We start from the raw sequence: 12,554 nt of genomic DNA, 5'->3' as shown, positions 1-12,554 counted from the left end.
GGATTCTTGACAAAATAGTCACGCATCAGTCGTTCTTGATCATCTTGTCTGTTACGATCTATCGTTCCATGACCCGAAACAGAACTAACATAACAGGAACGCGGTTGTTGATCATGAATCTCTGCTAGATAAATTTCATATATATATAAAATTTCATCTCCCTATCATGTAACTCTTGTTGAATGACCATATTTGCTAACTCATAAGTATGATCCATTGAAGGGAGAGAGAAGATGTAAAGAATGTAGAAAGAAGATGTAGATAATGTAGAAACAAGATGTAGAAAACTTAATGAATGAGTGGTTGTGTTTATAGATGAACAAAAAGTTAAAAAAATCGAATTTCAAACTCCCCCCAACATTTTAAAATTTGAAATTTAAACTCCCCCCAAAATTTTCGGAAAATTTAAAATTCAAATTCCCTCTAAATAAAATTTGAAATTCAAAATTTAATTTTTAGTGCCCATAATTTCATGGTTGAAAATTGAAACACAAATTCCACAAACGTACACCACACATGTACATATTTTGGATTTTGGAGCCCCTGTTGGGAGCCTGACGTTGGAATTGAGAAAAGCCCCGGGGCTCCCAAAATTGAAAGGCTCCCAAAATTGGGAGCATGCGCCCCACCTTGGGCTGGCCCTTACAAGATAAATAAACACCAAAAACAACCTCACCAATGAAGCTTCAAATACCTAGATCTGAAAATTTATATATTTATCTCTCTAAAACACTATGAAAACACCCTAAAATCAGATTTGTAGTTTCTTTCAACCTCCATTAAAGAAGACTTTAGATGATGATTGAAGATAGAAGATACATTGAAAAAAGTAAAAGAGAGAAGATAAAGACGCACCTTCAAGTAAAAGCAGATCCGACAAGATTTTCCAGCGAGATGCAATACCCGGTCATCAAGTTTGGGGAGAGAACAAAGAGTTTTTTATTCTGGTATTTTAGAGAGAGAGAGAGAGAGTGAGGGAGAAATGAGTTTTCGAAAGAGAGAGAAAATAAAAATAAGAGAGAAATCAAGAGTAGTTATATATATAGAAGGTTAAAGTAGTAATATGAAAATATGGGTGGTCTTAGAGATGGAAAAAACAGTCTAGAAATCCGTATTTGGGCTTGATCTATAGGGTTTTTAAATTTTTGGGTTTTTTTGGATTAAAATCCCGGGATGGACCGAATGCGGGGTTTAGGGCTTTAGGCCCAAATTTTGGGTGTTTCATCATTTTTTTTTATTACAAACCATAAAGTGATCTTTTTAACTATGTCTTATTTTAAACTTGATTCTTTACATTTTTATTTTATTTTAATCTATAAAGTGATCTTTAATTATATTACTCCCTCCGTCCCAAATTAAGAGTCCCATATTGGTAATCCAACTTATTTTCACAATTTTTCTTCTTCCAAGTTTACCCTTATTTATTTGATAACTTTTGTTAGAGTAATTCAAGGATTATCAATCAAATTTGATCATTAGTCATTTAAAGTAACTATTTTAATCTAAAAGAAAGAATTTGTTGATTGGAAAAATCAATTTTTGTATTGGAAAGTGTCAACTGCCTTAATTAGCTTAATTAATGCACCACATATGAAAATATTAAAGAAAGGGTATTCATGGAAAAGTAAGAGATTTTATATGATATATTAGGAATGAGAGTCTTAATTTGGGACATCCCAAAAAGGAATAGTGGACTCTTAATTTGGGACAGAGGGGGTATATTCTAAATTTCACCTTTAATCGTTTTTAGAGTTATTTCTTTTTTGACCCCTTAGTTTGTGACCAACTTCGTTTTAGGCTTCATAAATTCAAAAATGACCTCTTTTTATAAAAACTCGTCAATTAACTTTAAATTAATATCAAATTTGTCGTTTCCCAAATTACTCTTCTTGACAAATTAATTGTCTTCTTCTTCTTCTTCTTCTTCTTCTTCTTCTTCTTCTTCTTATTTTTTTTCCTTTTTTCTTCCTTCTTTGTAAATTTCCTCTTGAGCTAATTGGGTGTCCGAATCGAGTATATATTTTTTTGGGCAAAAGTTCATGCATACAACCAAGAATTACAAAGTTCAGGCCAAACAAAATACAACAATTAAAACTGTCAAAGGGCCAAACTGTAACTGATTAATTTCTATGGGGGTGTTTCCCCAACTTCCCTTTAATTTGGTAGTAGAGCTGAAGCCGCGAAATTATGAGCCTCTTTGTTGCAAATTCTAGGGAAATATGTAATAGAGGTGGGCGCATTGTGGGTCATTGCACGCAGGTTCGCCACCACCGTGGATATTCTCCATGGCACTTCAAGATCGACGACAGAGATTAACTCTAGGGCAATCTATGCACCACCCTCAATTATAAAAGCATGTAACCCTAAGTCAGCCGCTAACTCCATCCCTATTTGGAAACCATTCACTTCACTGTCAAGAGCTGAGATTGGTTGAATCCTTCTTGCTTTCGTCCCCATAATGATGCGTTCTGAGTTCCTAGCTAGGGCTGCACATGAAGCCTCTTCTGGTTTAAACGCGCCATCAAAGTTAATGTTTAGTTCTCTTGTTGGTGGAGGGCACCATTGTTGTACCTGCACATGATGGTTGGAGTCTTGTAGATCAAGTATATTTGGTGAACACCTCATAGTCTGCTTCGTTCGCCACCAACCTCGGTTTAGATCAGGGGTTTGGTTTCGATAATATTTTTCGTTTCTTACCTTCAACCATTCGCGCATCAGGTGAGTTATCTCATACGATACCTTGTTGTTGTTTTCATCATTAAGTAGAATCTTCTTTAGGTGGTTTACTGGATCTGTTCTAATCTCTTGTTCATCTATTATTTTAGATAATCTGACGAGGTCTTGGTACTTTCGACAAGCCGAAAAAAGATGACGAGTTGTTTCGGTCTCCCCATCTTCACAAAGTAGACAGATCTGAGGTATATTCGTTACTCATTTTACCATGTTGTTTAGAGTTGGTAGACTTTCATGAATGATTTTCCATATAATATTTTGGATTTGGGGTGTCATTTTTGTCTGTTTCCAGAATTTTTGCCAAGGAAAACTATTAGTTTCTTCAGATAGTACTTTGATTTCCTTGTAATATGACTTTGTAGTGAATTTCCCTGTTGGTGTTTGTTTCTATATTAGTCTGTCTCTTTGGTAAACTTGTGGTAAATGAATGCTAGCAATTGCATGTGTTGTTGTTGCATCAAAGTAAGTTGCTATTAGGTTGATGTTCCAGCTATTTGTTTCCTGCAATATAAGATACCTAAAGTATATGCGATGGTAGATTATCAATCATGTTAGAAGTATGATTAGTTAAATTTGGAATCCAATGGTCAGAACTGATTTTAACCGATGTCCCATCTCCTATATAATCCATAAAACATTTTGCCTAATAGTCTGTTTTGTTTTGTTAATTGCTTGCTAGAAGTTAGAACTTGATTGCTTAGTCTCAGTAGACCAATAGTCATCATGTTTAATATATTTGGACTTAAGAAGTTTTACCCAAATAACCTAGGGTTGAGTGATAAACCTCCATCTCATTTTAGCTATAATAGAGTAATTAACATCCTAGATTGATCTAATTCCTAATCCCCCTTTGTTCTCCCGGCTAATATTAATATCCCATTTGAGAAAGTGTATTTTCTTCTCATCTGAGGTATGGCCCCACCAAAAGTCCTTCTCAATTTTTTCCAATTGGATATCACATGCTTAGGCAATATCTGGTAGCTACATGGGTAGGTGCAAAAGGACTGATTTTTTATGAGAACAATTTTTTCCTGCTTGTGAAATCAATTTATTTTTCCACCCAACAATAATTTTCTTAAATTTATCTACTAACCAAGTATGGCTTTGTATTCTGTTTCCGGGTTTGAGGATAAGTGATCGTAGGTACTTCGCCTGGTCTGTCATAAGCGACGCATTTAGCTCTCTAATAAAGTCTGATTTGATGGTGTTTGAGACCGCTTTGCTAAAAATTAAAGATGATATGGAGAAGTTTACCTGTTGTCTAGAGAAGCTAGCATAATGATCCATCATCTCTACTATTGTATTTAAATTTTGTGTAGTAGCTTTACCAAACAAAATCGGGTCATAGGCAAATAGTAAGTGTGATATGCTGGGGCCGACCTGATTTACCTTGTAACCTGTATATTTTCCCTGATTTTCTCAATAATAAATCAAGAGAGAGAGCAGGGGCGGCCCAGGCCCAAAGTAGCCAAAGCGGCTGCTTTGGGCCTCACTTGTGGAAAGGGCCCTAAATTTAGAGTCAACTAAAGGGACGTCCAAGGAAAAGAAGAAGAACACAAACCCACTAAAATAGTTGAATTGTGGGCCCAAAATTTACTCCTATTTCCTACTGTACCTGTTTAGAAGGGTGTTTAAACTCTTAACAACTAAACTGCGGGGCCCACGATAAAAGTAAAAACCTAGTCTAACCTACTTTCTAATTCTACAAACTTCCAACATCTTCAAACCCCATTATGTACATTTTTTTCTTCTAGCCACATTTCTCTTTTCCTCAATTTTATGATTACTTACTTAAATTTTTTTGTTTTCTACTTATGTTCTTTGTGTTTAATAAGAATTAATTTCCATCTTAATATTGAAGAATTGGTCGTTTTAAAATTAGGTCTTAACAAAAAAGAATTGCATCCATTCATCATGTGATATCCTAATGTTGAAGAATAAGAAATATTCTTAGAACTAGTGTTGACTTTGAATTTTTAGAAGACTATAAAAATATTTTCGAAACATATTTAGTTTATCTCAGTATGTAGATTGGATCTTCTCATACAATATATTGTTCAGGTTTATCAGTTTCTAGTAGTAATTTTCGTGCTAATTTATTTGTTACAACAAAAAATTTGCTCTTTTATAGCTAATGTAAAAAGGGCCCCATTTTTTTTTCGCTTTAGGCCTCCTAACTACTTGGGCCGGCCCTGAGAGAGAGTGATTGCGAGGTTAGGATAAACAGGTAAGGCGATAAGGGACAACCTTGTCGAAGGCCTGTAAAGGTCGTAAAGTCGCCCATCAACTTATCATTTACTTGAATATTGAACTGGCCGAAGTGATCGTATGCTTTCGCCATATCCATTTTCAGAGAGAACGCTCTTTTTTTTTAGCTTTTGAATTTTTCATAGAATGCGTTGGTTCTTGAGTAATAACTATGTTATCCATGATTTGTCTATTAGGTACAAATGCATTCTGTGTCCACATGATATTATCCTCTAAGTATGGCCGGATTCTATTCGCAATTAGTTTAGTAATGAATTTATACATCGAATTGCATAGCTATTGGTCTGAACTCTGAGGCCATACTCGGGTTTCTCGTCTTAGGGATTAAAGCGATAGTCATTAAATTAAGAGAGGGGTCAATTGAACCTGATACGAATGCCGCCTGAATATAGTTGATAAGCTATGTCTCTGCGATCTCCCAATTGTGTTTCAAAAACAAACAAGGTAGTCCATCTGGCTCCGAGCTTTTGGTTGACCCCCTTTCCATTACGACAACTTTGATTCCCGCTAGTGGAAGAAGCCTTGAGACGTAGCTCATTTGTTTAGCTGAGAAAACTTTATATGCATTGAGCATTTCGGTTGGAGGTGGGATTACATGTTCACTCCCGACTAAATTCTGAAAATGCTTGATCAATTCCTCTGCTATCTCGTCAATATTTTGAGCTGACTGGCCATTGCTTAAAGTCAGTTTATGGATAGTATTTTTCTGTCTTCTCATCGACATTGCCACGTGATATGCTTTTGTGTTTCTCTCTCCATTTACCAGTCATTTAGATTTTGCCCGTTGTTCTGCTTTTATACACAGAATCTTTTCCAAAGAAATGATTTCCTCTTGTAATTTTCTTTCATTGTTTAAATTTTCCTCCGTAGATAGCATAGTTTGCAAATCGGATAACCTTCTGCTTAAACTAGCCAATCTGTTTTTTTATCAATCCGAATGCTGTTTTACTCCATTGTTTTGTAGAATGCCTTACCTGGTTTAGCCTTTCTGTAAGATTACCAACTGATTGTTCCCAATTACTTTGAAACATCGTTGGGTATTCTTCATGGTGAGTCCAGTATACTTCAAATGTGGTTATGGTTCTTAGAACTTGACCTTGAACTTGTAATTTTAGCAAGATGGGAGCATAGTCATTGTTATATCATGGCAAGTGAAATACTGCCATGTGGGGTCACAAAGTACCTGGTCCAACCTCTCCTTCGTCAAACGATGAATCGATTTATTCTTGGTCCAAGTGTACCCAGGGCGGTTAAATCCCAGGTCCAGCAAATTTGCGTCGTGTATGAAAGTCTGAAAATGAGACATGAAAGGAGTATTAGTGCTTCCACCTCATTTTTTGGTGGCCGAGGGGATGGCATTTAAATCTTCGATACAACAATAAGGGTTAGTAATGCTTTGTAAGATTATTAATAAGTTGGTCCAGAAAGGTTGTCGGTCTTGGACTCGATGTGGCGACCTTCCCCAATGAAGGCGACGAGGTGGCAAGAAGTTAAGGTGGCAGAGAGAGGTGATGAGATGGAGGAGAGAGGGTGATGACTAGTTAACGGAGTTATAACGATAACTAAAAAAGGAGGTCATCTGGATATTTTTGATAAAAGTAGGGGGCTAGGCAGGAAGCTGGTCACAAAGTTGGGGGCTATTTGGAAAATAACCCTAACATTAAATATAAACAAGAAATATCGAGAGATTTAGAAAGATAGAGATTTAGAAAGAGAGAGAGACATCATAAAATAACATAATTTGAAACAACTTGTTTATGAACAGAAACTATATGAAATTGATGATACAAAATATTTGTGTCTTTTAATAAACATTTTGTGAAATGGTACAGAAGTTGAAACATAAGTTTGAAAATAAACCTTAAAAAAAGATGAAAATGATGAAACATAATCTTAAAGATCAAATTGCACATTATTATAAGTCGAAATCTCGTTTTGTATATCACAATATGGAAAATCATAATACAAAACATAATTTAAAACAACATGTTTATAAACAGAAATTATCTCGTTTTGTAAATCTCGTTCGAATTCAGTCTACAAATTACTTTTTCTTGGAAAATGTAAATGCGTTCGAGATTGGTTTCTAGAGATGTTTCATTTGTCTGAATGAGTTATTTGAGTTTATTTTAATTAGACGAGTTGGAGTCCAACAAGTCAAATATTATTATTTTTTATTTGGACACCATCCAAACAAGATCATTCACGCGCGCATCGCTTGTCATTTTTTTTTTGTTAAGACGTGTCACCTGTCATCATTACAACTTTTATCCTTCCCCATATTTCTGTAATCCTCTTCCGCTATTTCATTTCTTCACGATCAACCCAAAATTTTCATTGATTGCATCAATTGCTGAACTATTTCATTTTTGAAAGAAAGTTACTAACCCTAATTAAGTTATATTATTGATTCTACTGTATTTCAGACTTAATTAACCTTAACTCTGTGTCGGGTTTCGTTGGCTAGGGTTATGTCATTAATTGAAATTTCATCTCTCGCCACTGTTTCATTTATAAAAGAAAGGTATTAACCCTAATAGTTAATATTATTGATTCTACAGTATTTCAAAGTTAATTAACCCTAATTCTTATCTGTTGGTTAGGGTTCTTTAATTAATTAAAAATTTCATTTCTTGTTTGTTCGCCACTGTTTCATTTTGGAAAGAAAAGTATTTTTCATTTTAACCCCAATTAGTTTATATTATTGATTCTACTGTATTTCAAACTTAATCAACCCTAATTCTTTACTAGGTAATTTTTTTTAACCCTAATTAGTTTATATTAATGATTCTACTGTAGAGTTAATTAGACCAAAATAAAAATTACTCTTTCATTTTTTTCAAATTTCTTATGCATTCCTTGTTCATCCATTAGCCTTCTCAAAGGATAAAAAATTAACCCTAACTCCTTAGTTGCCTCTGCTAGAGTTCTGCCAGGGTTTTGAGATTGACTGGTATTGCGGTTGTTATAATAGTTTAGAAAATAATTTGGGTTTCATTTAAATAAAGCTATTAGAGAAATAGCTTGAGATTTTTACGTTGCTTATGAGTTATGATTGTTAGATGATTTAGAGTATAACATAGTTTTAATTATTATTATGATTAATTAATAAAAAAATATCAATTAGTATACAATATCTTTATAATTAGTGTGTAGAATAGTATAAATTAATAAAAAAATATATCAATTGGTATCAATTAATAAAAATATATCAATTAGTATACTATATCTTTGTAATTAGAATATAGAATAGTATAAATTAATAAAAATATATCAATTAGTATCAATTAATAAAAAATGTATCAATTAGTATATAGTATCTCTATAATTAGAGTATAGAATAGTACAAATTTAGTAGTTTCCATTCTTGTATATTGACTCACTTTTTTATAAATACCCATTCTAAAGAAAGGTATTTTTCATTTGCATTCTTTGGTTCATCTATTAGGCTTCCAGAGGATAAAAAAATTACCCTAATCCCTTAATTTACCATAATTCGTAAACCCTAATCCCTTAATTTACCATAATTCCTTATTTGCCTCTGCTAGAGTTTTGCTAGGGGTTTGAGATGACTGGTATTGCGGCTGTTATAATAGTTTAGAAAATAATTTGGGTTCCATATAAATAAAGCTACTAGAGAAATTCATTGAAATTCTTTAGTTGCTTAAGAGTTATGATTGTTAGATGCTTTAGAGTATAACATAGTCTTAGTTATTATTAGGATTAATTAATAAAAATTTATCATTTAGTATCAATTAATAAAAATATATCAATTAGTATACAATATCTTTATAATTAGAGTATAAAATAGTATAAATTAATAAAAATATATAAATTAGTATCAATTAATAAAAAAAAATGTATCAATTAGTATAAATTAATATCAATTAGTATCAATTAGTATATAATATCTTTATAATTAGAGTATAGAATAGTACAAATTTGGCAGTTTCCATACTCGTATATTGACTCACTTTGCATAAATACCCATTGTGTTGCATACACCCAGATTTATCCTCATCAACGTAGTAAGCTTGATCTAAGAGCACGTAAATGTGTATTTGTTGCTTATTCAAATACTTAGAAAGGATATAGGTGTTACCGTCCACCTACCCATAATATGTATGTTACCGCTAATGTTACTTTCTGTGAGAGTGAGTATTATTTCTCGGGGGGAGAATCCGAGTATCTCTTGCAGGGGGAGAACTTTATATTTGCATAAGGTACTATTGATAACACATCACCCACCACCCACCACAATAGTTGAAGATGTGATATGTTTCGATTCGATCAGTTGACAATAAATATTGAACAAGATATCATTGTAACTCCGGTTCCTCATGTACGTAGTACCACCACCACATCACCTACCACAATAGTTGAAGATGTGATAGCTTTCGATCAGTTGACAATAAATGTTGAACAAGATATCATTGTAACTCCGATTCCTCATATACGTAGTACCACCACCACTCATCCAATCAAACCCTGTAGATCTAGTTGATCCTCCACAGGTAATTGAACTAGTTTCCTCTGATAATTCCTCCATTGTAAAAGGCTTCACGAAACAGCTGTGGTCCAGGTATACCCGTTGTCTTCAGGGTTATTTAAGATATTTAATGTCGAAATTCGAGAGTTATTTATACTCCTTAGTTTCTCTACTTTCGACTAAGGAGTGACGGAACTCGTGATGATGCACAAAATGTCCAGACGCTGACTAACGTCAATGGGTCAAGAATAGACCAAGAAGTCCAACATGTCAACCTGGCTTAAGGCAGCATGCATGCTGGACCTACAACGCTCTGCCACCTACTCCCAGAACTGGGAGGTAAGCGAGGATCAACTTAGGGGTCCCAACCCTGTGTCTACGACACGGTCGGATCAGCCTTGAGATTCTCTAAAAGAGTAAGGGGGGCCACGTAAGCAAGGCCGACGCCTTACGCCCAAAATTGGGAAGGCAGAAGCGCTCCGCATGCTTACTGACTTAATCCCTATATCTTCCTAAACATCTCAGACGGTTAAAGATCTTAAGTGTTTAAGCAAGCTTGGACTTCAAGAGTCTCAAAGGAAGAAACATTTCCTAGAAGATTTATCACCTCGGCAGGATATTTTATGAAGTATACTTAAACATAGGAACTTCTATTTATCTTAGATACGAGATAAACCAAAAGAGAAACCCTAACTACGAATAATAGGAAACTTTCCTAAAAGGTGGATCACAATCCCTCATCTACGTCGTCTAACACATTCCCCAAAAGGTTTAATCAATATTCAATCTTTTACTACAATGAGCAATCTAGTTGTCTTGAGCGTTGGAGTAGTTATCGAACCCTTTGCAGGTTTTTCCCAAGTTCCTAAGGAGCAAGGAGCAACAAGCGGGAACAAGAAGGAGGAATATCGTTCAACCGGACAGAATATCTTTTCATAACGGACTCTGTCATGCATCAAGTCCCTATTTCCTGACTGATTAACGGAAAGTCATTGTTTGACATCAGCGGGAATCATCTTCATCGTTTTTCTTCATCACTTCATCAAATATCTTTATTCCTTTATCGTTTTCCTTCATCAAGTAAGTATTATTGTTCGTACTATCTCTTTTTAAAACCATTCTTCGATCTTCCAAACCGTTTTCATCATCTTCTCACTTTTGATTAAGATTTTATGATTAAAATATATCTTTAATCTCCATTTTTTTCATCCTCTTCATCATCAGTTTATCTCTGTTAAGATTTTTTCCGTACTATTAGGCTCTGACAGATTCTGAAATGCAACATATTTATAAAACATAACTTGTTTTGTTTAGATCAAAACCCATATTACTATATTAAGATATTTTTTGATTGATTTCAAGTTTACTAACCGATTCTGAATATCAACATATTTATTATACATTATGTATATTTTATACATCAAAACACATTTAGTTATGTTAGGATATTGTTTTTTTTTTCCTTGAGAAAAAAACAATATCCTAACATAAAGTGTCATAGGTACACAGCTTTTTTGATAATTATGTTCTATACATATCGTGTTTTGTATATTTCAAAACACATTTTATTTCCTAATTTTGATTTTGTTTTATAAATAACTCTTTATTTATCGGTATGATTTCATGTTTGATTACATTTTATTGTATGTTTCATACATAACACATTTAGTATTAGCAATGTTTATATTTGTGGTATGCATAAACTTCATAATGCATATTATGAACTAAATAGATCTTGTATTATAAAAAACGTTTTATTTTTTATAAACAATAGGGATGTGACTGTCGGCTACTATTGGCCGACCATGAGGGTTGATTCAACCGATCATACCAAACGATGTGACAAATGCCAAAGGTTCACCCAAACTTCTCAACTCCCTCTAGAGAAACTAAATTCCATACTATCACTCTGGCCTTTTATGAAATGGGGAATGAACTTAGTAAGGAAACTCCCCACTGCTCCGGGCCAACGTGTATACATGTTGGCCATGATCGATTATTTTTCTAAATGGATTGAGGCAAAGGCCTTCCATCAAATAAAAGACAAAGAGGTCATGAGTTTTGTGTGGAAACATATAATTTGCAGGTTTGGGGTACGTAAAAAAATCGTCACTAACAACGGGTCCCAATTTATAAATTTTGCCTTCCAAGACTTTTGCAAGGATTGGGGCATAAAGCTCAGCTTCTCAACCCCGAGGCACCCTCAACCCAACGGTCAAACCGAATAATCCAACAAAACAATTATGAACTCCCTAAAGAAGAAATTGGAACAAGCTAAAGAAACTTGGGCAGACTAACTACCCGCCAGTATTATGGGCTTATCAAACAATTGTACGTACGCCAACAGGTGAAACCCCTTTCTCATTAGCTTATGATTCTGAAGCTGTAATCCTAGCTGAAACAGGAGTCCTTACCGAACGGTAGCGGTGGACGGACAAAGAAAGCAATTGGGTCGAGTTTAACCACAACCTCGACACAATTGACGAGCTAAGAGACAAAGCGACCATTAGATACGCCGTCTACCAACAGAGCGCAACCTCTCACTATAACAAAAATGTCCGAGTCAGATCCTTTAAAGTTGGGGATTGGGTACTTCGAAAGGTTTTTCAGAACACCAAGCAGACAGGAGCAGGCAAACTAGCTCCCACGTGGGAAGGACTCTACCTGATCACCCTAATGGTGGGACAAGGAACACACAAGCTATGTTCACAGGAAGGTCTGGACATCAACAACAGTTGGAATGCAAGACACCTAAAACAATACTACTTCTAACTCAATTTCACTAATTTATCATTTATCTTTTACATCACTTACTGACTTCGGCGTCGGAGGGTCGATGGCTATGCCATCGACCTCCCCCCACCGAGGGGCGTGCAGGCAAACCAAGCTTCGACTGAGGGACAAGCGGAAGGAAACAACAGTCACTTTGCCAAGAAAGGTCAATGACAATATCTATCTCTCCAGGAGACGAACAAAAGCATAACTCAGAGTCTACCCCACTTGAAGACAATCCAGCTCCGCACTACTTCAGACTCCGGTTTTGCGTACAGCCTAACTCTGCAAG

The sequence above is a fragment of the Eschscholzia californica genome, unplaced genomic scaffold (assembly GCF_041429995.1).
Source record: "Eschscholzia californica isolate CP2 unplaced genomic scaffold, dmEscCali1.0.p SCAF_3, whole genome shotgun sequence".
NCBI lineage: Eukaryota > Viridiplantae > Streptophyta > Magnoliopsida > Ranunculales > Papaveraceae > Eschscholzia > Eschscholzia californica.
Note: the sequence above shows the minus strand (reverse complement) of the source record.